This window comes from Sturnus vulgaris, chromosome Z (genome assembly GCF_052056855.1).
Source record: "Sturnus vulgaris isolate bStuVul1 chromosome Z, bStuVul1.hap1, whole genome shotgun sequence".
Classification (NCBI taxonomy): Eukaryota; Metazoa; Chordata; class Aves; order Passeriformes; family Sturnidae; genus Sturnus; species Sturnus vulgaris.
The window spans coordinates 13,626,771-13,654,701 of NC_142283.1; the positions used below are offsets into that span (position 1 = coordinate 13,626,771).

The following is a 27,931-nucleotide window of genomic DNA, read 5'->3' on the forward strand; positions in this document are numbered from 1 at the left end:
CACACCCCCGGGACACACCCGGGACACACCCGGGACACCTCTGGGGACACCTCTGGGGACACCCCCGGGATATCTCTGGGGACACCCCTGGGACACCTCTGGGGACAACCCCGGGATATCTCTGGGACACCTCTGGGGACACCCCAGGACACCTCTGGGACATCTCGGAGGACACCCGTAGGACTCCCCGGGACACCTCCGGGGACGCCCCCGGGGATACCCCCGGGACACCCCCGTACACCTCTGGGACATCTCTGGGGACGCCCCCAGGAGTCCCCGGGACACGTCTGGGAACACCTTCGGGGATACCCCCGGGACATCCCTGGGGACACTCCCTCATCCCCGTGGGTCGCTGCTGCCCGCGCCTCCGGCAGGGAGGGAAGTGTGTGAGGCTCAGCGGTGCGGGATGCTGAGACAGAAATTCCCGGGCGGAATTACCGCGGCTGCCCGGACAGGTGGATAAGGCGCCCCTGTGGTTTCGATGCTTCGGCAGCTCAGCGCCAGAGAGAGGCACCGAGAAGCGAAAAAAGAAAAAGGGTGGAAAAGGGAATTGGATGTGAAAGGGGAAAAAAAAAAGTGGGGAAATATAAGTGGCAAAAATTGAAAAGGGGGAAGGGGTAAGAAAGGAAAAAGTAGAAAAGGGGGAAGAAAAAGAAAACAAAAGGGAAAAGGGAGGGGGGAAGGGAAGAAAAAAGGCAAAAGGAAGAGAAAAAGTGTCAGGAAAAAAGAAAGGAAAAAAGTGGCAGGAAAAACCAGGGAATAAAAGAAAAAAAGGGAAAAGAAAAACTGGAAAGAAAAACGAAGGGCAAAAAAAGAAGGGAAAGAAGAAGGAGGGTAATAAAAACGAAGAAAAAAAAAAGAGGGAGGAAAAAAATCCAAGGTAAAAAATCCAAAGCTATTATTGTGACACTACCTTGATAGGTTTCAGGAAAACCCATGAATATTAAAGCTTTTTATATTGTCTTTTATAATAGATTATGCTCAAAGCAAATGAAAAAAAATCAATTTCATCTATTTCACAGATACTGAAGAGCCTCTTTACAGTTTAGATTAGACTTACAGATAAGTATCTTTTTTTTTTTTTTCTGAGAGGCTGGTAAAGATTAGTATTTAGGAAGGCCCTAAAAATAGAGATGTGCACAGCAGTCATATTCATGGCTTCTTTTTAGACCAAAGTGTTTAAAGAGCACTAATGAAAACTTTGCTGTGTGCAGTTTCCTACCTCTCTTTAAGCCATTCACACCTTTTATTCCAAACAGCTTATAGAAATAAATTCCTTTATTTACCTGTTTATTAAATAAGAAAAAATTACATTCCTTTGTACCTCATCTCTATGCACCTTGATGTAAATTGAGACCTATATGCAGTTGTAAAAAAATTTGCATAGTACTGAAGGAATAAAAAAGCTATTTAGTTTCAGTAGAAAATGGGGATTTAAGATGTATTTTACATTTGTAGATTTCCAACTGTGTTAGATCTGGGATAAAAATCTTATATGCTCATATTTAATTTGCTGTAAGAAGTCATCAGACTATTTTATGACAAATACTGTTGCAAACAACCTGAACCAGTCTTGGTTCAGAAATATTCGAACACAGACTCTTTTATTGGGCAGGTATCTTGTTAGTCTTGTGCTTATGGTAGATGTTGCATGATTTTTGTCTACAGTTCATTTTAGCTAGCCTTGAGACCCTTCAGCTTTGTGAAAAATGGTAGGCAATGGTATGAGGGTAGAAAAGCCTTTCCTCATTAGTTTTCTGATTAGAAAATTTTCAACTTTATCGAAGCACCTACTTGATTTTTGAGGAAAGAAGGATGCTATGTGCTTTTTTATGTAACAGGGTTGGCTTTTTTTCCTGAAGCTTTCATGTATTTGTTAAATAAACATGAAAAAGAGATGTTCCTATTCTATAGTCACTGCAGTGTAGTGTAGACATATGCAAAATATTTTGAAAATCAAATTGTTAATTTTATATAGAAAGTGAAATTATTTATTGAATACAAAAACTTTTAAAGTTTATCAGCACTTGGAATTAAAATCCAAATTAGCAAATGTATTTGTAAAGGGATCCTCCTCCTAGTCTTCCTGTTCTGCACACATTCCTTCTCTCTGTGCAGTACATACTTCTTTGCTCTTTCCCTCCCAAGCCTGGCCCAGGGCTCACTGCCTAAGTACAAAATTGAAGAAACTGCTTCCTGCAGGTGTCCAGAAGAGATGAAAAAGATGAGGGAAATGGATGTGTTCTTGCCTCAGTATATTCTGTCAGTCTCTGGATGTACCTTCTTCCAGCCTCTCCTCTCTGCTCCTGTAGCAGGATGCTCTGCCTAAATGGGAGTAAAACAGCTCAAACTTGACCCTGTTTGCAAAAATTATCAGTAGTAGATGGTGAAGGGGTCTCATGCTGTGTTTGGTGTTGAAGAATCAGCCTGATTCATCAGTCCCAAAGTGAAACATTCTGAGGATGTGAAGAACAACGTTTCCTGATGGGATCTGGCACTGAGGATGTGAGGATGAGGTGAAGATGTGGCCCATGAAATTGCTGTTAGAGGCACCAGCAAGTCATAGTGCTGATAATTCATCTCAGGCTGCTGAGGTGATGCTGCAGGCCCAAAGACATTGACTGTGAATCACCCTGCACCACCAAAGCCCAGCCTCGCCTTTTAACTGCAGGAAATTCTAACACACTACTTCTCAGACTGAGAGTGGAGATGCCACTCTTGAGATGGGGATGCCCCTCACCTCAAGGCATCCCCAAAGGCTCCTCAGGGCTGAGCAAAAGGGGTTTGCCCCTTTTGTCAGTTGTCAGTATGGGTAACACCAATCTCCTTAGTAATAGTTTTGCTGGCTTTAATATCATTCCTTCAGTATTGCTGAAGGAATTATTATTCAATAAATCATGCACTATACGATTAATTATAACTACCTTTATTGTGTAGTAACAAATTCTGATTAAAATCCCTCTGTCTAAGCGTTTTAATCATGAATTAAAATAAATAGTTCCTTTACATTGGCTTGGTATCCATAACTCGGCAGGACAAAGCTGTGCTAAGGTTCAATTGCACCTATAAAAATCTTCAGATGTAAACTCTTGACTGAATCTGGGACTGGGTTTGGATCCAGCCACACCTAGGCTCCTCTCTGAGGAGAACATTAGAAAGTTAGAACCTTTCTGAACGTCAGGATGCAGCAGGAGGGTTTCCCTTGTTGAAAGTTTCCATTCTGCCCTCAGCAGCCCCTATAGTTAACTCTTACACTTTACATCTTTACGCTAGATCAGAGGTCAGCAGATCAACACCAGCATCACTACTTAAAACCTGCTGCTTTGGACAACAGTGGCATTGAAGCATTATTTCAGACCACATTGTAAAACTGCCTCCCAAGAAACTTGGCAAGAACCTGGACACATGGTTCCTCAACCAGGCAGAGTACTTCATGGCCTGACCACCTGAAACAACAGCAGCCGTCTGGTAAAGATACCTGAAGAAATTGCTTCAGTATCCTGGGTCATTTTTCATCTCTCACATAACTCATTTCCTGTAAGCTCACACTTGAATTTCTTATGGCTTTCCAACTACTACAGAATTTCCAGTCTATCATAATCTATTCACCCACCATTGTGACCCTAGAAATTCCAGGGATTTGCTTCTTAAATAGTAAAACTCTCATGCTACTCAGGAAAGCTAGAGGTTTCAAGAATTTTTTGTTCTTCTGTTTGCTGCAAGTCCTATGGTACACTGCAAGTCTACAATTCAGTCAGTATATTTTCATAATTTTTAATGCTTCTTTTCTGCCTTTAGCTAGTTTCTTTCTTTGTGACTCATTGCCTAAAATTTCTGGATGTCACATGCAAGTTATCTGTTGTTCTATACTGCTGATACTGATGTTGAAAAACTTCAAAGTTATTAGGAGACATACTGTAGCATTATATTACTTCAAGAATAATGACTCTATGCTAAATTACATGCCTGGAAGGGAAATAAAAATGTAGGAAATAGAGAGACTCCTCATTAGTTCCTCATTATCACTCCGTCATAGTGGTGAAGTAAAATGGGAGTCATTGCAAAGCTCAACATTAAAAAAAGCTCCTGGATATACTAAAGAATTCTATTATATACAAGGCTGCAATACAGAAATATTAATATAGATATATACTCAGAAGTAAAGATTGTAAAAAGATGTCTGTGAAAGATAAAATAATAAATTTTAAACCCAACAAAAACATTAGCTCAGGCTTTTAACCTGCAGTATGTTTCCTTGATCCCCAACAAAGGCACATTAATTCCTTCCTGTTTAGATTCGCTGCAGTACTTTGATGAGTTAGGCATGAATGAGTGTCTTTTTCTAAACTATTGAACATCTTTGAAAAAAGTTGCAATTTACCATTTTACTTATTCTTTTCTTATTTTCTGTCACTATTATTGTAAGGAAATGACAGCAAACCTTTAAATAACTATATAAAATGTGTATTAAAGCACCAGAACTTTTGTGTCACAAAGAGAATAATGTTGCTACCACTCTTACAAAAATTACTGTGGTTCTTCTATTGCATATCCAGATAATAACATCATAAAACTGAGAATGTTAAAGCAATGAAGCAAAGAGCATGTGAATACAGAGCTAAGCAAACAGCTGAACTCTTTTTACCTCTGCCATAGGTATTCTACTTATGCAAAGCACTCTCTGCCTCAGTATTTCTATCTATAAATGACAACATCAATACTTTCCTTGCAGGATGTTAGAAGGTGTAGACTGTTTATATTTACAAAGCATTTTCAAATTTTTTTAAGGAAAAGGAGAAAAAAATGCAAATAATAGTAAGCAGGGTAAGGATATTATAGTTATTCTCCCACTGATTATAGAAATCTAATTTTCATATTCTTTTTAGAGATTTTCATTATTGCTATTTTTCTCCTCTCTACCCTTCTTTTTCTCCCACCCCCATTTTGTACTTCATATTTTGAATTTCAATGTCTGTTGCTATGACAACACCACGATCTGACAGTACTGCCTTCAGACCCTTTTCAAATCTATGCTGTGCTATTTAAAACTACACGTTTTGTGCTTAAGGGGCCTGGAGCTTTCCTTAGAATAACCTGACAGGATTTTCCCAGCTCTAAGCTACGGTGCTGATACACCTTCCTAAATCCTAGTACTTGCCAAGGCTTTTCCATCCCAATTCACATTAATTTGACTATTTGCTTCTCTACGGTAGCTAAATAAATGATAGTAGAATTAACAGAAATAAGTGTACTCGTACATTTCCATAAATATTTGCATATATGCACATGTATGTGTATATACATATGCAAATAAGCAGCGTCAATGTGCACATACACAGTTTTTCATCTGAATAAACTGTAATCGGCCACAGAACTTCTCAGAGAAGTAAAAGGAATCAGCAAATTCGGTTTCATTGTACAATGAATTAAAACTCAGAAGACACAAGGAAAGACTCCCAGTGATGTGAGGGAATTCAAAGTCATGGTTTTATACTTAAAAGCAGCTACTGATCCTTGCTAATGCCTGAGTACAGAGAACAAGTGTGCAATGGAGTACCCACTCCTAATCCAAAGCTAAAGACACGCATTCAAATTCCTGATTTTACATTTAAATTTCTGATTTTACATTCAAACACCTTATTTCCTAAAAATATCTGATAAATTTACTGCTGTTGCCATTAATTAGAATCATAAGCTACAGCCTATGGTCACAGATACACTGCTCCAGTACTGGAACACACACAGAGAAATCTAAACAAGAGTTTTAAATAACATCCTGCATCAACGTGTGATAAGGGAGGAGACCTATAAATAAGTTGCTGAGCATTTAGATTAATTAAAAAATAATTACAGAGTTTACACAATGTCATTACAGTGGTCCTACATTCCTAATATTACAAGCCCAAGTTTTATCCTATGCATCAGATAGCATTACAGACTGACAAACTGATTTAATTTTCTTACCTCTAGCTCTGTGGAGCATCATTGCTAATGTTATTATGCTCCTGGCTAATTATAACAAAAACAAAAACAAACAGCCAAACCAACAAAACAAGAGTTCATTATTACTCTTAAGCTAAAGGAATAATAATTTCTCAGCTAAATGTCTCTCCTTGAAAATGAGAGGATTTATATCTTGCTGCTTACTTATGCAGACTGGAAAACAGTCTGAATGTTTAACATTCAGATGATACAGAAACCACCTTAAAAGATTTCAATGGTGTAAAAGCAAATTCATTTTCCAGCTGAAAGAAAGCAGGCCAGCTGTATGTGGATGTACCTAGGTAAAAGCCCACTGAGCTTTCTGTTGGTTTTATTTCAGATTGCAGTTCATGATTTTAAATCTTTGGATATAATACCTGAAGTCAGCATTGATTCCTCTGCCATTCTTCCACCTTAGAGGTATTTCCCTCCTCAGTTTTAAGCATTTTCCTCACTTCTGCTCCCAGAAGTGTTAATGCAACTGTTCTGCAAAAGAGATAAAGGAGATGACCTGGCTTTTAATGAATACTCTTACTGATATTTTAAAATGTGTATAATTTCATTGTGTAAGTCTTGTTACGATTTTTCAAACAAAGTGTGTTCCCTATCTGCTGAACACCAGGAAGGTGCTGGGCCAACTCAGCCACACAGTGAGGAGTCAGGGAAGGAGGATGCGTGTGGCAATTCCTCAGGCTACTATTGCCACTAAGGAATGCCTTTCCTGAAGCAACAGGGTTGAATTACCTCTTTGGTGGCATCATGCTGACCCCTCCAAATCTGGGATAAGAAATTTTTTCTGCTCTGAGAAGACAGAAGTGTAATGCATGTGGTGAGCTACTTTATATGCTTAAATAAATCATGGCTGCCACTGTGAATAGATTTGTTTAAAACAGTTTTCAGTATTAAAAAAACCCACCTTGAGAACAAATTCTAACTTAAAGTATTCCTGCATCTCACACACAATGTATATTCCTCCTCCCATGCTGCAATGTGCTACTACCCTAGGTTGTGCTGACAGCTTTTGGTAGGATTACATTGTGAAGAAAACTGATAAAATTAAATAAAATCCTGCAAGCAAACAACAAAACCACCTTTAAAACAGAATTTGTTAAGCCATGGTCTAGAAGCTCAGCCTTTGCCTTGAGACAGCAGAACAGGTTTATGATTTAATCATTCTGGATAGGTTATGTTTATATCTACTACAGTAAAGGAGTCTTTCTAAAATGTAAGCAGGAGCAGGAGATAAACTTCATTAACCTGAAAATGCCCAAGAAGGCAGACATGAAACAGAGCGGAGCTTATAAGATTACATGTTTCTTAAGTGTTGTTCCTTTAAGGCAAAGCTCTTTTAGGGTGAAGGGTTTATATAAATTTGTCTCCACAGCACCATGGCTGGTTAAGTGACTTGACATCTTTATAGGAAGATGATGGAAATATTTCCCAGAGCCAATGTACTAAGAGATGCAGCTCTTCCCCTAAACCTCTCCCTAGATGTGACCAAGATGTGCATGGAATTTATTTGTGAAATTGGATTGCTCTACTGTTATTTTTACCTTTCTCTGGTGCCAAGGTACTTTCAATATGAATACTTGTTAAAATATTTTTCTCATTGCCTCATTTTCATACTTGGGAGGGTTTTTTTTGTGGGTGGGGTATAAGTTGCTCCATATTTTATAATTTTTGTTTTTCTACCTAGGTAGACCTCAAGGGAAAAGCCAAAGTATTATTGTAGTCCTGATGTCAGGAATATGTTATTAAAATCCTATGTCCTTTTGTAATCGAACTGTCTGGTCAAGCAATAACTTTCCAGTACCTGGAGGGACACCATGTCATTGCAAACTATGGAGCTGAAGAATTTAGGAAGAGACAAAAGTAGAGCTCCCAAGGCAAAAAATGTCAATTTTGCCATTATTTACTTTGAAGCTTTTATGGAGAGACACAGAGATTTCTTTAGAAGTTCTCCAAAGTGCAATTTTTGCTTATCAGAAACTGCTTTAGATTCCTGGAGCTCAGTACCCTGGAACACTTTATGCATCATTACTCTTTTTGAAGCAGAGTTTAATTTCACAATTAAAATTGTCTTTTAAGTATTGCACAGCACAGCAATAATAACTGTGTACAAAGAGCTATCTGTGTTTTTAACACTCAGAGTCCATCCCAAACTGCTTCTAACTATGTAAGAGCTCATACATCTTGCCTGGAAAGACCAGCTAGTCAAGTCTGTGAATAAGTATACATACATTAACAAATAGATTCTTGCAGAAAGGGAATTGGGGAAAAATAATTAAATCAAAAATATTTTAAAATAAGAGAGAGAGGCAGAATGGAGATCAACAGTTTTCTCAGATTTTGATGCAAACTCGACTGCTATCTGCTACTGGTAAAATTACAGCCAGCTGACTAGATCCCAGCCGTGGAAATGAAGCTGGTGCTTGCTAGTATAGCTAATATTTTGTGCCACTAGACATGTAATGAGTATTTAGTAGATTATATCACATTTATACAGTTTAGGTAGCCCCTGGCAGGCCTACACCATGTTTTAAGGATGGGTGAGTATGCACACAGTTTTCTGTGGACCTTTGGCAAGTGAATCATCCTGAACCAGCAGTAGGATTTGCAAACAAGGGTTTTATGCAACAGCACCTGTTATTCCACATAGCAGGAAGCCTTTCCTGGGAAGTGCTGATACCCTGCACATTGAAGCCAGCATGTATCAGCACTGATGGAATGGGAGCACATCCAAAGGCCAGCACTGTGAATTCCACAGCTTGCAGCAATATGCAACACATGAAAAATAGGCAGCTATCCACCTTCCAGCTTTGAACACCTGCAGGTGAAGCTGTAACAAACTGATTACTACGTTTTTGCTTTTTTTTGCCCTTGTCTGATCAGCTGCAGTAAATCAGTTGTGCCCTCCAGAATCTATAGCAGGATAAGACAAGCTCTGACTTGATTCTGTTTCATTATTTAAATTTAAAAAGTCAACAAAATATATTTTAAATTAAACAATTATCAAAATAGTATGCTTTGTTTCATGGATGATGGCATAATCTCTACGTTATTGACATGGTATATAATTATGAAGCATGTGTGTGTCTTGTAAAACATGGGATTTTCCCTGCTCAGTAGATATTCTAGGCTTATGTTTATACCATTTTTTGTTGAAACGGCAATAAAATTGTTGATGAAAGTGCACAGAATGTAATGTCTGTAGCTTATCTGCATTCCTTACTTTCAATATCAAATTACAGAAATTTCTTGGCTAGTTTATATTAGATATCTGATCTGTGCTTTGTTAAAAAACAATCTTTTTCAACTGTAGTAAATTCTGTTTTGATCTGATTTATTATAATTTTACATGATGAGAGAAGTACATTTAAAGACACCTCTTGTTTCATCTGGGTGTCTTCTTGTATAATTCATAAATGCAACAACTTGTCTGACTTTGAACAGAGTGTCTGTAGCAAGATTGGTTTTGCTGCATTAATCCAAGATTTCCAATGGCACTTTTCAATGGATTACTCAAATATCTCTAACTGTCAATGTCTCACATTATTTTTCTCTGTTCGAGCAAGACATGTCAGAGCTGTTACCTTGAACTTTCTGTGCTGTAACAAGGATAGCTGTGAATCCCACAGATGTTTGTCACCATGTGACAGTGCCTTGTCTCCAGTCACCTATGTCTAAACATTTGAGCTATGAGTGCAGAGAAGCAGCCGAGTGAAAATGTAATCACGACTGGGTGCCAGAGCACAGCAGAGGACCAGGGATGTCCCCAAGCCCAAGGAGACAAGGGGAACCCATCCCTGTCAGGACAGGAATCCCACAGCAATCAACCTCAGCATTCCAGGAAGGGAGCAGGAGGCAGACTCAGGGCAGACAGGCTGAAGGTAAGAACAACCCCAAGTCAGGGCATCTCACAAATGTATGAGGAAAGGGCAGGTCTGAGACCAAGCCAGGAAAACACCCTACAGATCAGCATATGGGTGTGTGGCTGGAGAGCAGCACTCCTTAAATGCCAGCCCTGTGCCCATGGGAGAAGGTGGCAGTCTGTCACACGGGTGAGGGTCTCATGTGAGACTGAGCAAAGATGCAGAGGTCTACTAGTGCCCCACCAGAAGATGGCCAAGAAGGGATTTTTGGGTGACATGACTACCCTCTTGGTGGCCTTCTGCTTGACTTGCTCCCGTTTGTCAATGTTTGTTTCACAGTATGTCCAAAATTGGATGCAGGATTACTCTAGATGTGGTCTAGTGAAAGCTGCATGAGGCATGATAATCACTTCCCTTAACCTGTGGTCATGTTGTTACAGGCTGGGATACTGTAGGTCTTCGTTGCTACAGGACACAGAGCCGAATCACTCAAATTGTTTCACACAGGAACTTCATCTCCCTTCCAGCAGAGCTGCTTTCCAGTTTGTTTGTTGCTGCATCCATAACATCCTACTCTAGGTACAAAAGTATTGTAGAAGAGGATGTTCAGACACTTACAAGGATCACAACGTACTCAGTGAATAAATGAGCAAGTGCAAAGGTAAAAAGTAGTTAAAAATATAAAGGTTAAAAATAAAAAGGTTAAGATAAATTAGAGTTAGTCACTTTATTATGAAGACCTTATATTGTGTTTGCCAATTAGTAAGTGTTCTGAGAACCACAAACTTAGTATTTCATAGAATCAAAGAATCATGGAATGACAGAATGGTTTGCTTTGGAAGAGACCTTTAAAGGTCATGTAGTGCAACATCCTGAAGTGAGCAGCAACATCAAAAAAATCAAGTTGCTCAGATTAACATCCAGCCTGATCTTCAATAATTCCAGGAATGGGTCATCTATAGCTTCTCTAAGGAGCCTGTTCCAGTGTTTCACCACCATCACCACAAAAAAATTCTTTCTTATCTAGTCTGAATCTACCCTCTTATAGTTTAAATCATTACACACTGTGCTATTAGTACAGGCTCTGTTAAAAACTGCCTCTCCTTTCTTCTTAAAGAGTACTTATTTAAGGACTAGAAGGCCACATAAAGGTCTCCCCCAGAGCCTTCTCCTCTCCAGGCTGAACAATTCCAACTCTTGATAATTTTTGTGGCTTCCTCCGGGCTCTCTCCAGCAGCTCCATGTCCTTCCTGTGCTGGGGCCCCAGGGCTGGAGGCAGCTCTGCAGGTGGGCTCTCACCAGAGTGGGGCAGAGGGGCAGAATCCCCTCCCTGCCCTGCTGCCCACGGGGCTCTGGATGCAGCCCAGGACACTCTTGGCTGTCTGGGCTGGGAGTGCCCATGGCTGGCTCATGTCCAGCTCTCACCCCCAGCACCCCCAAGCCCTTCTGGGCAGGGCTGCTCTCCATCTGTTCATCCCCAGCCTGGGCTGGCACCAGGGCTTGCCCTGACCCAGGGGCAGCACCAGCACCTGGCCTTGTTAAACCTCAGGAGATTCCCAGGGGCCACTTCTCGAGCTTCTCCAGGTCCCTCTGGATGGCATCCTGTCCTTCAGGAGTGTCACCTGCACCGCTCAGCTTGGTGTCATCTGCAAACTTACTGAGGCTGCACTCAATCCCATTTTCATGCAATTGATGAAGGCATTAGAAAGTATTGGCCCCAGCACTGGCTCCTTGTCTTGGTATATATTTGATATGTACTTGATGAATACCTGATGTGCCAACTGTAATGACCTTACTTATACATAGGTCTTCATACACAATCCAATAAAATACATCTGAGTTCACTAAGTCCTTCTCTTCCCTGCAATTCTGGTTTTTATGAAACACAGAAGTAACTTTCTGACTTTGACTTTAAGCAGTAAAGGCTGTATCTTTTCTGCTTTTCAAAAACAAAGCAGTATTTAAAAATTCTTCTCACATTCACCTTCAAGTGCCATATGAATAGTCCAGTTTCAAATCTCTATGTGGCCAGCTGTCACAGTTTATTACTACAGAGAATCTGGTGTAACTTTGATGAATCAGATCCACCCTTAAATGTAAATTCACTTGATAGCTTTGAGAAATAGCTATAATTTAGAAATAAATTACTTCTTCCTTTCATTACTTGGCAAAAATAAGCTTCTGAAGATAATGAATGTCGAGTCTCACCAGTGGGCAAACTGAAAAGTTTATTCAGTGACACAGTTCGCCTTTGCCCACTCAAGCCAGGGCTGCCCTGCTAACTCCAAGGTGAGCCTGTGCCAAGAGTGGCCTTTTCCTGGGATCCTGGGAACCCGAGATAAAAGTAGAGCTCCAAGCTCTTGCTGTGACAATACCGGTCCGAGGGAAAGTAAAGAGCGCAGGAGAGTCCTTTCATAATTCCAGGATAGCGGCTATCGGACAGGGATGGGGAACAACAAAAGGCAGGGAACACAGACTTGCAGCAACTTAAATAGGGGCCCTCCCGCATGGGCGGGTACAATACAGCAACCAATGGCTACAGCTTAGGGGTGTGACTAAGGCGGGACTAAGTTTACACACAGCCAATAGAGGGAAACATAGGCGGAGACTATAACACAACAGCGAATCATGTGCCAAGAAGGGGATGACTGATACAGAACGTGCTGGAAAGATAGGAGGGGCCAAGGGGGACTGACAACCATGTGGGTTGGGGCTAGGGTGACGAGCAGGGAAGAATCTGGAATATTGGAGGGGTTCGGGGATGGTGGACAGGGGTAGAGGCAGGAAGGGGAGAGTCCAAAATACCAAACTGGGGGTGCAACATAGGGATGAACCATTGTAGAACTAAGTACAAACCAATTAACGCAATATAAAACCACGCACCGCGACAATTCAGTTTTGTGAAAGCCTGTAGCATTTCCTCAGAAGGCCTGCAAAGTTTGTGGCATATTCGCGTGGGGTTTATGGTAACTTTGTTACACTGTTTCTGGAAGAAACTTGTAGACAGCTGAAATTGAAAATTATTATCTGATGAACTGGATTAATAAAAAAACAGGCTCATAAGTGTTTCTCCTAACTGTAACTTGACAAATTGAGAGTGAGTATAGCTTTGATGGGCAACAAGGTTGTGAAACTGTAAAGTGGTCACCAGCTTAGGCAATTATCAAATTCCAGTTGTTCAACACCAAAATTGCTTCCTTTTATTTAATTGGTAGTCATTCTTCTAATTTTCCCGTAAAATCAACTGCACTTTTAATGAGGAAAACAAAGGTGAAATTTAGCTTAGAATCTACCTCTTATTTCAGAAGGATAAATGTCCCAGATTCCACCTGTGTATTAAATTTTTAAACTTTCTTCTCAGGCTCCTGGGTGATAGCTAGAATTCTGACATAAATCTCTTATTAAGACTGCATAAATCATGCAATGCTTTTTAAAATATTTTAAAGACTGGAATGACAACTAATAAAATCTCCAAAATTTATAGAGCACTGAAAGGAGCAAAGGAGAAAGCAGTCTTCTCTTCCTGACTTGCAGTAATAGCAATGCAGTCCAGACCTGTGTGTAAACTCATTTCTGATAAGCCACAATAGTTACTTTCAGAGCTATTAGATCCAAAGGCTATTAAACTCTTTGGGTATTTTCTGGCATATTTTTGTCTATTGTTTAACATTGCCTAGAATTATTGTTGGGTGTGATTTGGGGGTCATTATTCATTATGTCCCTCCACCTCTGACAGGTGCTTGCTTGCAGCTCCTCTCTTGAAGACCTGTGCAGAGACTTGACTAGAAGAGCTGCAGACTCCTAGAAGAGCTGCTCCAGTGCCGCTGGCCTCCATTATCACAGATATTTTCCTGGTACCTTTAATTTACTGATGCTTCTCCGCATACTTGACAGGACCTGTAGTTTTCCTCAGTGCTGTTTCAGGGTGCTCTCACATCTACAGGACAAGAGAAAAGGTTTTTTTCTAAAATGGATACCTCTTTGTGCATGCGTAAGTGACCTAAAAATTACCCCTTGTCAGAATGATGTCTTCAGAGTGGCATAAAATTATTTCCCAGCTACTGAATCCCTAAATACATCCCAGTCTGCAAGTCCCATAAGACTTGCCTACATTGCCCTCTGTCATTATTTCCTGACACTGCAGCAAGGGAAGAACATGAGAGCATGTTGGCATCACTCAGATAGCAGAAATCCTCCTGACCAGTGCTGGCTCATACTCGTACATTAAATATTATGTAAAATATTAGTCATGCACCAACTGTGTGATGCTCAGGGTCTCTGATGTGTTACAGGCTCTCTACCAAGGACAGGCAATACTGATTGTGATCACAGAGTTGATTATAAACTGTTTTGCTTGGACAAAATTATTTACTCTCTATCCCTCTTTTATTAATGAGGCCTCTGGGTCACAGTCCCAATGGGCAGCTCCAACAGCAGAACATAAATGGTCTTTTTTCATGGCCACATATTAGGATTGTTGAGGGTGAGAATATCTGCTAAGAGCACATTGAAACTTTCTTTGTGCAAACAGATTAACCAGGGCCACCTTAACAGAGTTTGACTCAAGAAGTTTTAGGGTGTTACACTTGGGGAATGAAGTCTGTAGTTATGAATTATTGAGTCCTTCGTTGTGTATGTCTCATTTTAAACAAAATGTTTACCTACACGTGGCATGATTCAGGGAGAGGAGAGGAGAGGAGAGGAGAGGAGAGGAGAGGAGAGGAGAGGAGAGGAGAGGAGAGGAGAGGAGAGGAGAGGAGAGGAGAGGAGAGGAGAGGAGAGGAGAGGAGAGGAGAGGAGAGGAGAGGAGAGGAGAGGAGAGGAGAGGAGAGGAGAGGAGAGGAGAGGAGAGGAGAGGAGAGGAGAGGAGAGGAGAGGAGAGGAGAGGAGAGGAGAGGAGAGGAGAGGAGAGGAGAGGAGAGGAGAGGAGAGGAGAGGAGAGGAGAGGAGAGGAGAGGAGAGGAGAGGAGAGGATTTACACCCATTTATTCAGAATTATAAACACTGTCTGCTTTAAACAAGCACTCCAAACTGTAATCTGGTTAGTGTGAGTTTTAATAACGGATCTCTTGAAAGAGTGTCACAAATCCTTTAGTGACAGTAAGGCAAAATTATTGTGCTATATTGTAAAAAGTTTACCCTTGAACTGTATTTTACTTTAAATGTTGCACTACAGCATATGGCCATAAGTATATTAGAGATTAAATGTCCATTTTAGAAGCTCTGATACCTTTCCATTTCACACCAATTTTATCCCTTTTATTTCTGAAGATGGGAAGAATCCATCTTGTTTCTCACATAGATAAGTCTGGTAAAGAATATTACATTCTGATTAAATTCTGCTATGGAAGGATAATATTTTAAGTGAAATTGGAAAGGTAAGGAATAGCAAAGAATTACTAAATGTCAATTATATAAGAGTAATTTTCTGCTGTAATTTATTTTTCATTTGGCTGTGCATATTGATGGCATAACATATCCCGAGCTGTGTTGTTGTGTTCTGCTGATACAAATTTTCTACCCACTGACATATCAACACACTATCATTCTATGGAATCTTTTTTCTGCTTAATTTTCAACTGTATTGAATTTTTTTTAACCTTTTGCTTTGCTTTTTCCAAGCTTGATATTTCTACTAAATTCCTACTAAGTTTTTCTTGCTTGCCTTCTAATTGTGTGTTGTTGCTTCATCACCTTACTATAACTAACAGTATTTTATGGTAGCTAGAGGATTTTCAGATTTCATGTCATTCATGGACTTCCTAGACTCTTTTTTTTTTAAAGAAAAGTACTTTTCAACCATAGTTAACAGAACATATCCTGGTTTTGGAGATATGTGCTTACAAAATTTGGATTTCTCTGATTGATATATTCATGACAGTATACCTCATGTTACACTTCAGAAATCAAATTATAATTTTTTTTCCTTGGGTACCACCTGTGATCCGACAAATTTAGACAGCTGCTGTTATTATCTCCATGGAGGGATGCATGCTAATCCCACTGGAATAAATGTATAATCTGTGCACTGTTTCCCAGAACCATCATATGAATGAGACAGGTATCTTATTACGTCTTTTAAGCATTAGAAATACTAGGAAGAAAATTTTCTGTGGAGCTTATTATGTTAGATCTGCTTCACCAGTGTACAGAGCTTAATCTTGTAACTGCTGTACAAGAATCTCCCATGCAGGCATTCTGACCAAGCAATTTTTACCTGTCCTGGAAACACAAGGGTACAGCCCCCCCGAAGTGCCCCTGTCTGTTTGCTTTGACCTGCCTCTCAGATTTTCTGGAGTGACAGTAAATGCCAGCTGTTGTGCCTGTTTGCTGCTTGTTCTGCCTCTTAAGGCCAGCCAGGCTGCCTTGTCAGCTTGGGGAGCAATGCAGACTCCACGGGCAGAGACTGAGATTTCCTCTGCTCATGGTGGCCCTTTGCTGCTAAACAGGGCTGGGATACCAGCTCGTCCAGACCTATAAATTTGGGGTGTATTTGAATATTCCTAGTATAAACATACTTGCAAGAGTTACTTTTGATTAAAAATGTGACACAGCAGGAGTTAAGAACTGGATCAGTGCTTGGTAAATTGCCTGATTCTGAAACATGTGAATTCTTGGGTTTCAAGGGAACACACTCTTTCAGCAAAACAAGGATCTCTTATTATTTATAAAATCATTAAGGTGGATGTGAAAGAAAATTGGGAATTCTTCATCATTGGGATTTAGGTGAGCAATTTAATTTCTAATACTCCAGTCTCTTGTCTTGAAGTCTGTCCTGCATCTCATCACAACAGCATTTTTGTTTGTGAAATGGGCTCGATGATGAAACTACCAACAGTAATGTGAGATGTAGGTGTAAAAGAGATATTGACAGGATATCTTTTTATATGTTCCATTCACTGTTTTCCAGATATCAGAATATACAGAACTATTACGGTAAGTACAGATGATATTTTTAATGAAGCTTGTGATCTAAAACCTGCTGCCATTTGCATGGCATTACAATACATATTAGTGTTTCCCCTCAGGTCTCTTGCATCTCTTTTTTCCCTTTGTCCAAAGTGAAAATTCAGATGTGAATAGTTGTTACAGAATTAGATTTAAAAGGATTTTGCCTTTCATTACACTTAATGACCAAGAGAGATTTCAGAAGTACTCAGGGATGCTGAAACTCCTCTGTTATGCCTGGCAACTTCTTGAAGCTTCTTAACAAACCTCTGCCAGTGGCTGAATTTTCCGTCTACCTCTCTAAAGCATTCAAATTTACCTGGGGCAGAGGATTGCTAAAATACTTTGGAAATCTAAAATCCATTGTCAGGGCAATAAAGATAAAGTATGAGAACTTCCCACTCTATTATGGTAATTGGTGCCTGGGGCACGAGATGACATTGTCACACGGTCTTCTTAGACACATCTGTTTGTACTTGGCTGGGATGATGAGTTCAGACAATTTATCCTTTGGTTCCACAGAGAATCTTTCTTCTCTCAAGCTTTACGATTATGGCTGGTCTTATACCTGTCTCATTCTAGCCTTGTTTCTGGAAAGATGCCCAGTGATTCAGGTAAAGTTAATACACTGTCCTATATTAGGAATACTGCTTGATATATTTCAAAAATTGAACATTTATCCAGCAAGCTGTGACGGACTTACTTAACTTCACCATTATCTGTATTTCCATGACATAAATTCTCACCATTTTAACCTCTATAATTTTTTTCATCACAGGTTACAGTCAAATTTGAAGTTACACTAGATTCCTATCAACGTGGGAAAAACATAAAAATGGAAAAGCACTAAATCCAGCAATCACTGGATGCCAACCACAGAAGTGCTCATTATACGTACTAAGTAACTATTCATATGCATGAATTTCAAGTAATTTTTAAAGGGGATCAATTGAATCTCCTTTCTATACTGTCACGGTAAATTTTTTTCTAACCTTTAAACTCATATGCAAATAGAAAGGAAGCCTGAAAGACCTAAATTCATAAATTAAAACATACCTTATCCATATCAGTCTTGATTTAATTTATAGTTTGTCAATTCTCCCTCATTGTAAAACTAAGTTGTGTACAAAAATACAAGACTAGTACAAAGGTACTTTTATCTAAAAATAGATATTTTAAACTTTTTTGCCCTTCCTTTCTCTTTCATATGTATGAAAAAATATTGTGTATTAAGATTGTTTAGTACTGTCTGGGAAAAGTGACATCTCAGGTTTACATTTTTGTGAAAAAGCAAATAAACAAACAAAAACCAACAAAAACGTATTCTGAGAAGGAATTCTAAAAATTTAGGAGAAATGTATTTTAAATTACTTACCTGTCTCTGCTTCTTTTGTAGAGATCTTGAGAATAGCTCTTTCTCTTTCTAAAAAAATTTAAAAAATTATAACAAAAATAATATTTATTTCTAAAAACCCAATGTTTCATATTTCTAAGGATCATTAGTCTATGTTTTATTAATAGTTTTCTGTGAAGCAAGAATATGGACTACTGGGACACTATGAAACATTCAGGGTTTCCTGATTGACTTATTAAGGAAAGATGCTGCAATCAAGGCCATGAAAAACAGTCAATCAGAGCACTGCCAACAGAATGAGAAAGGTGACTTTCTGAAGACAAAAGCAAACTGTCAGTGTGAATTTTTAATCTAGTTTTTATGCTTACAGATACTGAGAGCAGCCCTTTTTTTGTTTGACTTTGGGTATTTAAATTTTAAAAGATGCGTATGTAGTTAGGGATAACTTAATCTCAGATGGGATTAATGTCTTCCAGATAATTCAGCCAGCAAATCTTGGGTTTCATTCATGTAACAGGTATTGGATTGGTACAATTAACTTCCCTTCAGATTCTTTTAGCAGCATGCATTTTACTTGACAATGTTTCATTAAAATTCAGCTGTCTCTGATAGGATCCTACACTTTTAAAAGAAGGTATTAAGCTGCCTTGAGAGAAGCAGGAGAAATATTACCCCAAATCTATTGGATCAGCTGTTACATTAGACAAACCTGTGGCTGCTGTCATGTCTTAGTGAAAGGAGTTAAGGGAGATAGAGATCTAAACTTTCTACATATTAAATATATAAACTATTCTGGAAAAAATTACCATGTGTTTATAGCCAAAAGCTCAACTCTTGGAATTCAACCTCTATTTTCCTATCTCCTGGCATGCACTATAAGCCTGCTTTAATTAACTGATTACGTGTCTCCCGCTCCCCACCTGAATTCCTGCTTCCTGTGGTGCACAATACATAGATAATGCTCCGTGAATGTGGAACTATTCATAATTCTGTTTCTTTGTTATTGTTAAGTGTATGGTCCCATGTCACATTTTAAAGTTCTGCTCTGAAGGCAGAATTCTTAATTTCCTCTTGGGCTTTTCCATGGCGCTCATCACTACAGTCTGAGTGCTTTACAAATCTCAATTAATTTATCTTCACAGCACTTCTGTGCTCTGAAGAGGAATTATTATTCGAATTTGACAGAGAGAGAACTGAGATAGGATAAATTAGAAAATATCCACTATTTTTGACAGTCAATTTGAGATGCTTATGAGCTGATTTTTCAGATGGTTTAGATGCAGGATATGTTTTAGTTTAGGCATGGTGCTGGATACATTCTATGCCTGTTGCCTGCGTTGCAGGTATAGATACCTAATGTTTTCAGACCACAGGAAGGGCTTGGAGTTGCAAGAAAGAGGAATACAGGGGTAGTAACCACTTGCCAAAAGTTCTATTTAGGTGATGTAGCTGTGAGAGATCTGTGACAGGTGAGGGATACGCTTAGTGAGGACACCATTCAATTTCCCTGAATTTTCAGACCATCCCTTCTTTTCACTAGGTTTCTGCTACATCCACTGCTGCATATCTTCTAACTTCTGCAAAATTAATGGAAGGATTATACAGCATCCTACTCTGTATAATTCTGATTTGTCCCTAGAGAAAGATTATTCAGAGAGCACTGGATGGGGAACAAATCTTGTGTAAAATAAATTTCCAAATTACAATGCAAAGACACAAGAGGGATTTATTAAGTTTGTGTAGGAAACATCAATAATGCTTTAAGCTATGTTTTTGCATGTGATCTCCCATGTTTGTTTTTTTTTAAATGCCCAAGCAACAAAACAAGGCTGTGGACTGTGTGTGACCATACAGATATTCACCTGGATCCTGCTGGGTCTTTATGCAGCTCCAAGCTAGCTGCAGCACAGTGTCTTCAAAAACTGAGTGACAGTAAAGATGATTTGTGAAGGATTTGCTGATTGGCTAGGAACTCTGAGATTTGGCAATTCATAATTTAAATCTAATTTCTAAAGAAGACTGTGTCACTGTGAGTTCATGCCCCTTTTGCAAATTTGGTCCTTTCTAGTCCTTCCCGTCCAGTTCATGACAGATCCAGTTCTGTTCCTTTATTCCCAATTTGAGTCCTTTCTTCCCCTAGATGCCCCATTCTTCCCATTTATCACAGTTCCTATTAGCTTAGTTTGCTCTCCTCTGGAGTCCCTAATCAAGCCTCAGGCTCCACAGCCAGGCCTCAGAAAAAATGGCTTTCAAAATACACTCTGGCACAGATTTATCATAGCTCTGTGCCCTAAGTGATGCCTGTGTGCTCGCATATCTGTATTTTGTACTTCTGTTTAACACATTGCATTTCAAAATTCTATGCTGTTTCAGCTTAAACCTTACTCCTCTTATTGAAAATAAGATGCAAAAAATATAGATCCATAAGATTATTAACCAAAAAAATAGTATCTGTCTGTGTCATTAATTCCTTGTGTGTTCTGGATAAATAATGAAAATTTGCCGTCACTTTTTGTCCCACAGAAAAACAAAGGCAGCAGAATTTCCATTCTTTAATCCACATTTTTTCCTTATCCATGTCTAGCCGGGACAAGTTTAAGATTATTACTGAGTTTAATTCCACTCTTTTCACAGGGTCAGAGGTTGAAGTTCTTTTGCCCTGTGGCAGTGCTATTGAAATAGGATCCTGATCTCAGTTAGGGCCTTTGAACTCTATTACAGTTCCAGCAAAAATAGCAAAGTGGCAGGACTTATTACATAATACATAAAACACACATGGTGCTGTGTGAAAGATTAGTTCTTAACAAAACTGGCTTTCTATCCCACACAGGGAAAAGATGAAATTATTTGTCTCAAAGCCTGTTTGATAAGACAGTCATGATATAAGTGGATTTTAAGAATTTATAGCATTTATTCTAGAAGGAGAATATTGTCTTTATTTGAGAAGGAGTACATATCTGATATTGCCTCTGACTATGTCATGGTGTTATCTATAGCAGCAGACATATGAAAAAATAGGACTGCTGAAGAACATAAAAATTAAAAGCTTGTTCAAAGAAGGCAAATTGCTTAGGGGGAAAGAAGAAAAGAGAAGAAGGTACAGAGGAAAAATTAATCTCTTGGAATAATGTAAATAAGACTTAGGGATAAAAGAAGGACGTAGTAATTAAGACAAGTCTGTGCATATATACATATGCATTCTGTCACTGTGTCTTGCAGGCATTCATTAGTGATAGATATTATTACTGAGTTCTTAAATAAAATTCACTGAGAAATCCCACAGCCACCACTGTAGTAACAATTCATTACAGTTGCAAAATGTGAATGATTTTGCGTAGCAATAGGGGACATAATCACTGCAGCACAAAGGTAAAACACTATAAATCATTTGGAAGAGGAGAGGACAGGAAGACATATCAGAGAATTAATGCATATAGTTAAAAGAGGAACCCAGGAATGTTTCATTTTCACTACTTTTTCAGTGACATTTTTGATTTTATTTTGCTGGAGGATGGGGAAATTATTACACCAACCCACACATAGTAAGAATCAATGGGAGAGACTTCTTAGTAACCCCCCAGGCTGCAGCAATCCTGTCTTATCATCCTTGGTTGTGTGGAGGTATTTTATTTTCCAACATAAGCAGTTAAATTCAATAATCCTATTACTGTAACAAAATAGGATGCAGGGATCCTCCAAAGAAAAAAAAAACAAAACTAAACTAAATTAAATACATTTTGAGACATTAAAAAGACCTTTAAAAATCTGCTTTATTTGATGCTTTGATTTGTGCATAGATATTTGTTATTAAATAAGTGAATCATAAAATGAGTTGTAGTTGCTCTAGCATGAAGGACATTTGATGGGATCTTGTCATGGTTCTGCTCAAGAAAAGGATCAGGCAATTGCAATTAGGAGAGTCTGTGAGGGAATTCTGTATCTGCATCCTGCACAGAGAGTGTGATCTCTCATCTCATTAAAAGCTTGGTAGAGATGTGGCGTGGCTGAGAGCAAATTGATTAAAGTTCAGTCTGGATAGTAATACTAAGATGACAGCAGGGAAGGCACTCAGAGGGTATGGAAAAGATGTGAGCCCTTTTGCTCAGCATATGCATCCTTCAGCTGCCACTTCATCTGACTTCTGAGTTAGAAGGAACCTGACTAGATTTCCTACAGCCTTTACATCATTGTGTAGCTGCATGGATCTGGGTGGCATTTTACTTATTTTATCTCCAGATCAGGGTATGATATTACATTGAACTCTTGAGCTTTGAAGCTGATGAAGAATTAAACTGCTTATTTCTAGAGCACAGAATCATACTATGAACACTTCCTGCAAGGTTTGTGTGCTCAGCCTCTGCTGGTTCCAGGTAGTGTGCTGATTTAGTCTGGTAATACAGAGCACTGAGGCTTTGGTGGAACAGGGTCTGACATCTATGAAACAAGAAGTAGGGAGATTGGAAGGCACTCTTGCCATGCAACCTGTGGACCATTCAGCTATGGAATGGGAATAATGCTATTCACTGTGGCACTTCTCATTCTAAATGGAAGGCTCTATGCATTCTCTGGGTTGGATTTTCCTTATAAACACAGGGCTGATCATAAAATTTTTTTCTATGGAGCTACTTGATTATATCATACAGTGAGTTCTCCTGTATCATTCATCTGAACAAGATCTGGTTTGACTGAGCATTCAACAGAATCCCATGGTCAGATACTATGGCACTCTACAACGTATTGATAAAATATCAGACTGTGTTCCCACTCAGTGATGATGAGACTAAGATAGGGGAAACAATGTGCAAATATCCTGAAATATAGTTTTAAAAAAGCCAGTGCATTTGATGGTGCATTTAATAATTGGTGCTTTTAGCTTTGGAGCTAATATACTCAAATCCTTCCTTATGCAAATACTAGTATACTAGGAATCAAAGTGAACAGTATTAAGGAATAAATTGGCCTGGAAGTGTATCTTTTTTCCTCTGTGAGTTTTCCATTGAAATCAGTTCCCTGGTAAGCCTCCCTGCTTAGCTTCAGGAATGCCAGAACCTGTATGAAAAAAAATTTGAAAACAAATATAAGTCTAAAGGAACTGCAGAGACGCTCTCTTAGCAACATTCATTAATAATTTGTTCTTCTCCACATTCCAGTATTTGAGCCAGAAGGAAAATCTGTTTTATTAGATTTTTTTTTTAAATATCTGATTTCTAAATGTCAATGTCAACTGCCATTTAAATTGTCATTAAAAATATAGATTTGAAATATCCATCAAACTATTAGAAACAGTAGAATTCCCATGAAATAAAATCTATACAGTTTAATTTCAAGTAATGAAAACTAAAAGGAAAGAAGGAAATTTCAGTGCACCAGTAAAGTAGAAAAAGCTGAATGTTGAGTTTGTGTCTTTTCTCTCCAATAGCTGAAGCAGGTACCTCAATCCATCCTGAAAGCACACCAAAAAGGGGCATCAGTTTGCACAGCAGTCCCTGGATTCTGCTTTGGAAGCTTCTGGATTTTCCAGAGACCCACAATCACTGCAGAAAACCCACGAATTTCAGAGCAACCTGATGGTTCCTGTTGCTGCTGGGTGGTGGTGAGGTGAAGGTTGGGAGCTCATGACCCTGACTTCAAGAGGAAAGATCCTGCCCCACCTTAGGATTTCAGCCACAGCTCAGGCTCCACCCTGAAAGCAGAAGGGGAGCCAAAAGGAGCCTGATGTGCTTGCAGGTGAAGTGTTTGGCCCCAGACAGTGCAGGACGACCAAGAAGAAGTGATTGTAATGGGCAGCTTTGACTGAGATACTGAATGCCAAGGCCAGTCAGAAAGGAAGAAGGAAATAAAATAAGGAAGATACTATTCCTTCGATTTGGTCAGAGAACATTTAAAGCAAAATGGACCTCCTTCAGTCCATGGGCTGTGGTGGGATAGAGCTATGAGTGCTGAGGGCACTGATGTTTCTGCAGTGCCACTCTCAATGATCTTTGCTCCATCACAGCGACTGGGAGAAAAGGATCTGGGGATCCCAGTGGGCACCAAGTGTTGAATACACGCCAGCAATGCCTTGCAGCAAAGAAGTCTAATGGTATCCTGCACTGTGGACACCTTTGGAGTATTGGCAGCAGGGAGATGATCCTCTCTACTCAGCACTGGGGAAGCCACACCTGGAGTGTTGTGTCCAGTGCTGGTTCCCCAGTAGAAGACAGGCATGGACACACTGGGAGAGTCCTATGAAGGGTCACTAGTGTGCTGCTCTGGAGCATCTCTTCTGGGAGGAAAGACTGAGAAAGCTGGGACTGTTCATGCTGGGCAAGAGAAGGCTGAGGGAATCTCATCTGCAGGGAGGGAGCAAAGAGGAGAGAGCCAGGTTCCCACCAGTGGTGCCCAGTGACAGGAGCAGAGGCAAAGGGCTCAGAGTGTGAGGGTGGCTGAGCACTGGCACAGGTTGCTGAGGTGGAATCTCCCTCCCTGGAGATATACAAAATCCATCTGGATATGGTCCTGGGTAATCAACTCTAGGTGGGGGAGTTGGATCAGGTGGCCTCCAAAGATCCCTCCCAAATTCAGGTATTTTATGATATGATGAGGAATAAATGACATTGTATTTTCTGTTTACTTTTTATAACTCATAATTATTTTATAATCCATTAAGGTACATAATGTACGCATAGTATTGTTATAGTTTTTCCTTATGTAGACAAGACACATTTTTCATGTCTATTTCTTGCAGTAGAGACTAGTGCATGATACTGGATACTACAAAAAATATATCTGATATAGAATGCTTTGCTCTCATCTTGGATAAAGTTCAAGACTTTCTTCTTTAGAAAACTTTTTCAGTTCTAAATGTGAACATTACTGGCAGGCAATTTAAGGGTAAAAAAAAATGTTAAGTCAGCAGTCACATCTTGTGCTAGGTGGATGGAACTGGTTAAACCAGACAATATGAAATGGTTCACTAGATGTGAGGGTAAATTGCTGTGATATGGCTATAAAGCTCAGGAAAGGAGCACTTTTGTAGGAATACACAGAGGGAATGCTAGGACATTTCAGTACAGGGGAAAAAGGGTTGCAGATTGATGTATGTCTGTTCGAATTTACTGAAGATGTCTGAAATGACTGATGGGCTAATATTGACTGATTGAAACTGGCTACATTTCACATTTACTGCAAACAGTGGCATTTCTAACGCAATACAGCCTATCTGGCAGTTTTCCATCCTTCAGGGGAAAAAAATCTTCTGAATGAAGAAGGAATACTTTGTTCTATTATGTAACATTCTCAAATTGATTTTCTTTTCCCTTTAAGATGCTGTGTTTTGGCCATCTGGCAGCCTTGCACTTCCCTTGGATCTGTTATTGAAGAAAGCAAGATAGACTGTTGAAGAGACTAATACGATTTAGTGCATTATTGAATCTCAAAGACATTCATACTCAAGTTTTTCACTCTTCTGACAAGCTTTGTTGAAAAATAAAAAAAGATGGAAGTTATTGCACGTGAATTTATCAATGTGCGTTTACTGTGAGTGGAACTTCCAAAATTTCACAGATGAGAAACTAAGCCTCTGAGCCTCTTTTAAAAAGATTATTTCACACTAAAACCAGATTGCTGAAACTATGCTGAAGAATTTTTAATCACCTCTGTTTTTTTCTGTGACTACTAATCTAAAGATAGAAATATGCAATAGCTCCTACTTTGAGAAGGATCTATGCATAGTATGTTCCTAAATTTATAATCACACATCTGTTAATGAAACACATTGGAAGGATTCATGTATGAGATGAAAAGATTTTGTCACAATCTGTTTAGAAAATGATGATTGTCCAGAAAGAAATAGGATGTGGTCTTTATGTCCACATATGCTTAAAATTATTTACAACCTGGAAGCAAAATTATTTTGAATGCATGTGGATTATTTTCTAACAGGTAAAGCACAGAGCAGCATCTTTTATATATCATATAAGGCCACATGTCACTAAAGTGCTTGGTGAGCAGCTCATGGCAAAAAATATATAACATGAAGGGTGGTAAAAACACATGAATTACCAATCTGAATGACATGTAATTCATGGAGTTTTTCTACTATAAATTCTTGAACAAGATTCAAGATGAGGGGAGAGCATTCTGTAAAATTCATTATTTTGTAATGTGACAAGTTTTTTGTGATGAAGTAGGAGTTTGGAACTGGATGACTGCTTGTTGTATCCGATTATCTGTGCATGAAAACAGAACTCAGTCTCACAAGATACACGTGACACCTCACAGATGCATTTTTAAATCTTAGTAGTTGCCATACTAAGCCACTTAAGCTCAAAATTGTAACCTTCCAAATGTCAGGTGACCTGCAGTCTAATACAAGAGAAATATAAGGATAATAATGGTGTCAGTTGCTGACACCAGCATGCACTGGATATCTAACACTGATTTCTGCTCATTCTCCTCATAAAGCTCAGATTTTTCAGTGCTGAGAAGCTCACTGCCACCACCACATCACTGTGGATCCATGACACAAACCTTGCAGGGCTGGTGGGTGCTTGATCCAATTATTTGCACACCAAACATAGTAACAACCTAAAAAGTGATGCACATTTTAAGCACAACAAAAAAGAACAGCGAAAACTGCTGGAATTGCCTATACATTAAGTTTGTGGTAGAGCTTGATGGTGAAATATATTCTATGTGTTTGATAGGTAGATGCCTGCCTGGGTGTCTCAGGAAGAAGAGACACACAAAGCTGTCAAAGACCAAGGGATTTCCAGGAGGCTTTCAGAGAGAATGCTCCTAAAAAGGGAAGAGTAGGATGTATCTCCAGGTTTTTGTGCAATTCTTACTCACTCATATCTATGATAGTAGGTTTATGAATGTAATGAATTAAAAGTCTATCAGTGAATTGCAATTACACTAATTGAATTGCATTTTAATTTAAGAGTAACTTGAATTAGCCTTTCTTATAGGCCTGCTAACTTGAAAGTTAGTAAAGGTTAGAATCACTGTCTAGTGGGAACTGGATAAATAGATAAATAGAGAAAATCTCTTACATAAATGGTGCTTGAACTCCACAGTTTATGCTGTCCATCTTTCTGAATAATTATCCACGCAGGCATCTTGCTCACCCAGAGACTGTGAATTATTCTCCAACCTGCTTTTAGACTGGTTTAACATTTAATAAAAGCTATGATGTTTGAACATTTAAAGCATTTCCTTATTCAATCACATTCAAATGACAAAATCACAATCACAAAACAATGACCTTTCGTTTTAATTATTATAACAGTATGAAAGCAGGCTGGAAATACTGGGATTTCTATCTGGTTTAGTCAAAGAGGTAGAATTGGGAAAATAAGTATTTGTAAAAGAAAATGGTTGGGCTTTAGAAAGCCATTTCAAATGGACATCCTTTGCACACAGATGTTTTTCTCACATCTGTTAAATTACTTGGATGGATTCAATCCTTACCAAGTTTGGCTTAGTGAGAGGACCTGGCTACAAAAGCATTGCTATGCCCTTTGTAGCTGCTTGGAAGACAATGACATCACCTACCCCCTCACATCACTTAATAAAAACAAAGAATGGCTTAATTTCAGGCCAATTAGCATACTGTATTCAAATGAAGGAATGCGGAAGCTACCTGCAAGTTTAAGGACAGAACAGCCAGCGAGTCTATTCACAATCTTACATCTTTACAAAAGAGTTTGCAAGCCGTTGCACGTTCCTTCTCTTTCTAAAAACATTTGAATCCAGGGGTATCTCTATTTCTACTTATAAACAGCAAAAATAG

The 27,931-nt window shown here is 39.0% G+C and overlaps 1 long non-coding RNA gene across 1 annotated transcript; it reads left to right on the forward strand.

Moving 5' to 3' along the window:
* The first annotated feature begins 49 nt into the window (after nt 1-49).
* On the forward strand, nt 50-27,374 carry LOC148219688 (uncharacterized). The gene is made up of 4 exons (XR_015799652.1): nt 50-10,515; nt 13,591-13,708; nt 18,324-18,461; nt 23,576-27,374. It is a non-coding gene; the product is annotated as an uncharacterized LOC148219688 (long non-coding RNA).
* The last annotated feature ends 557 nt before the right edge of the window (nt 27,375-27,931 follow it).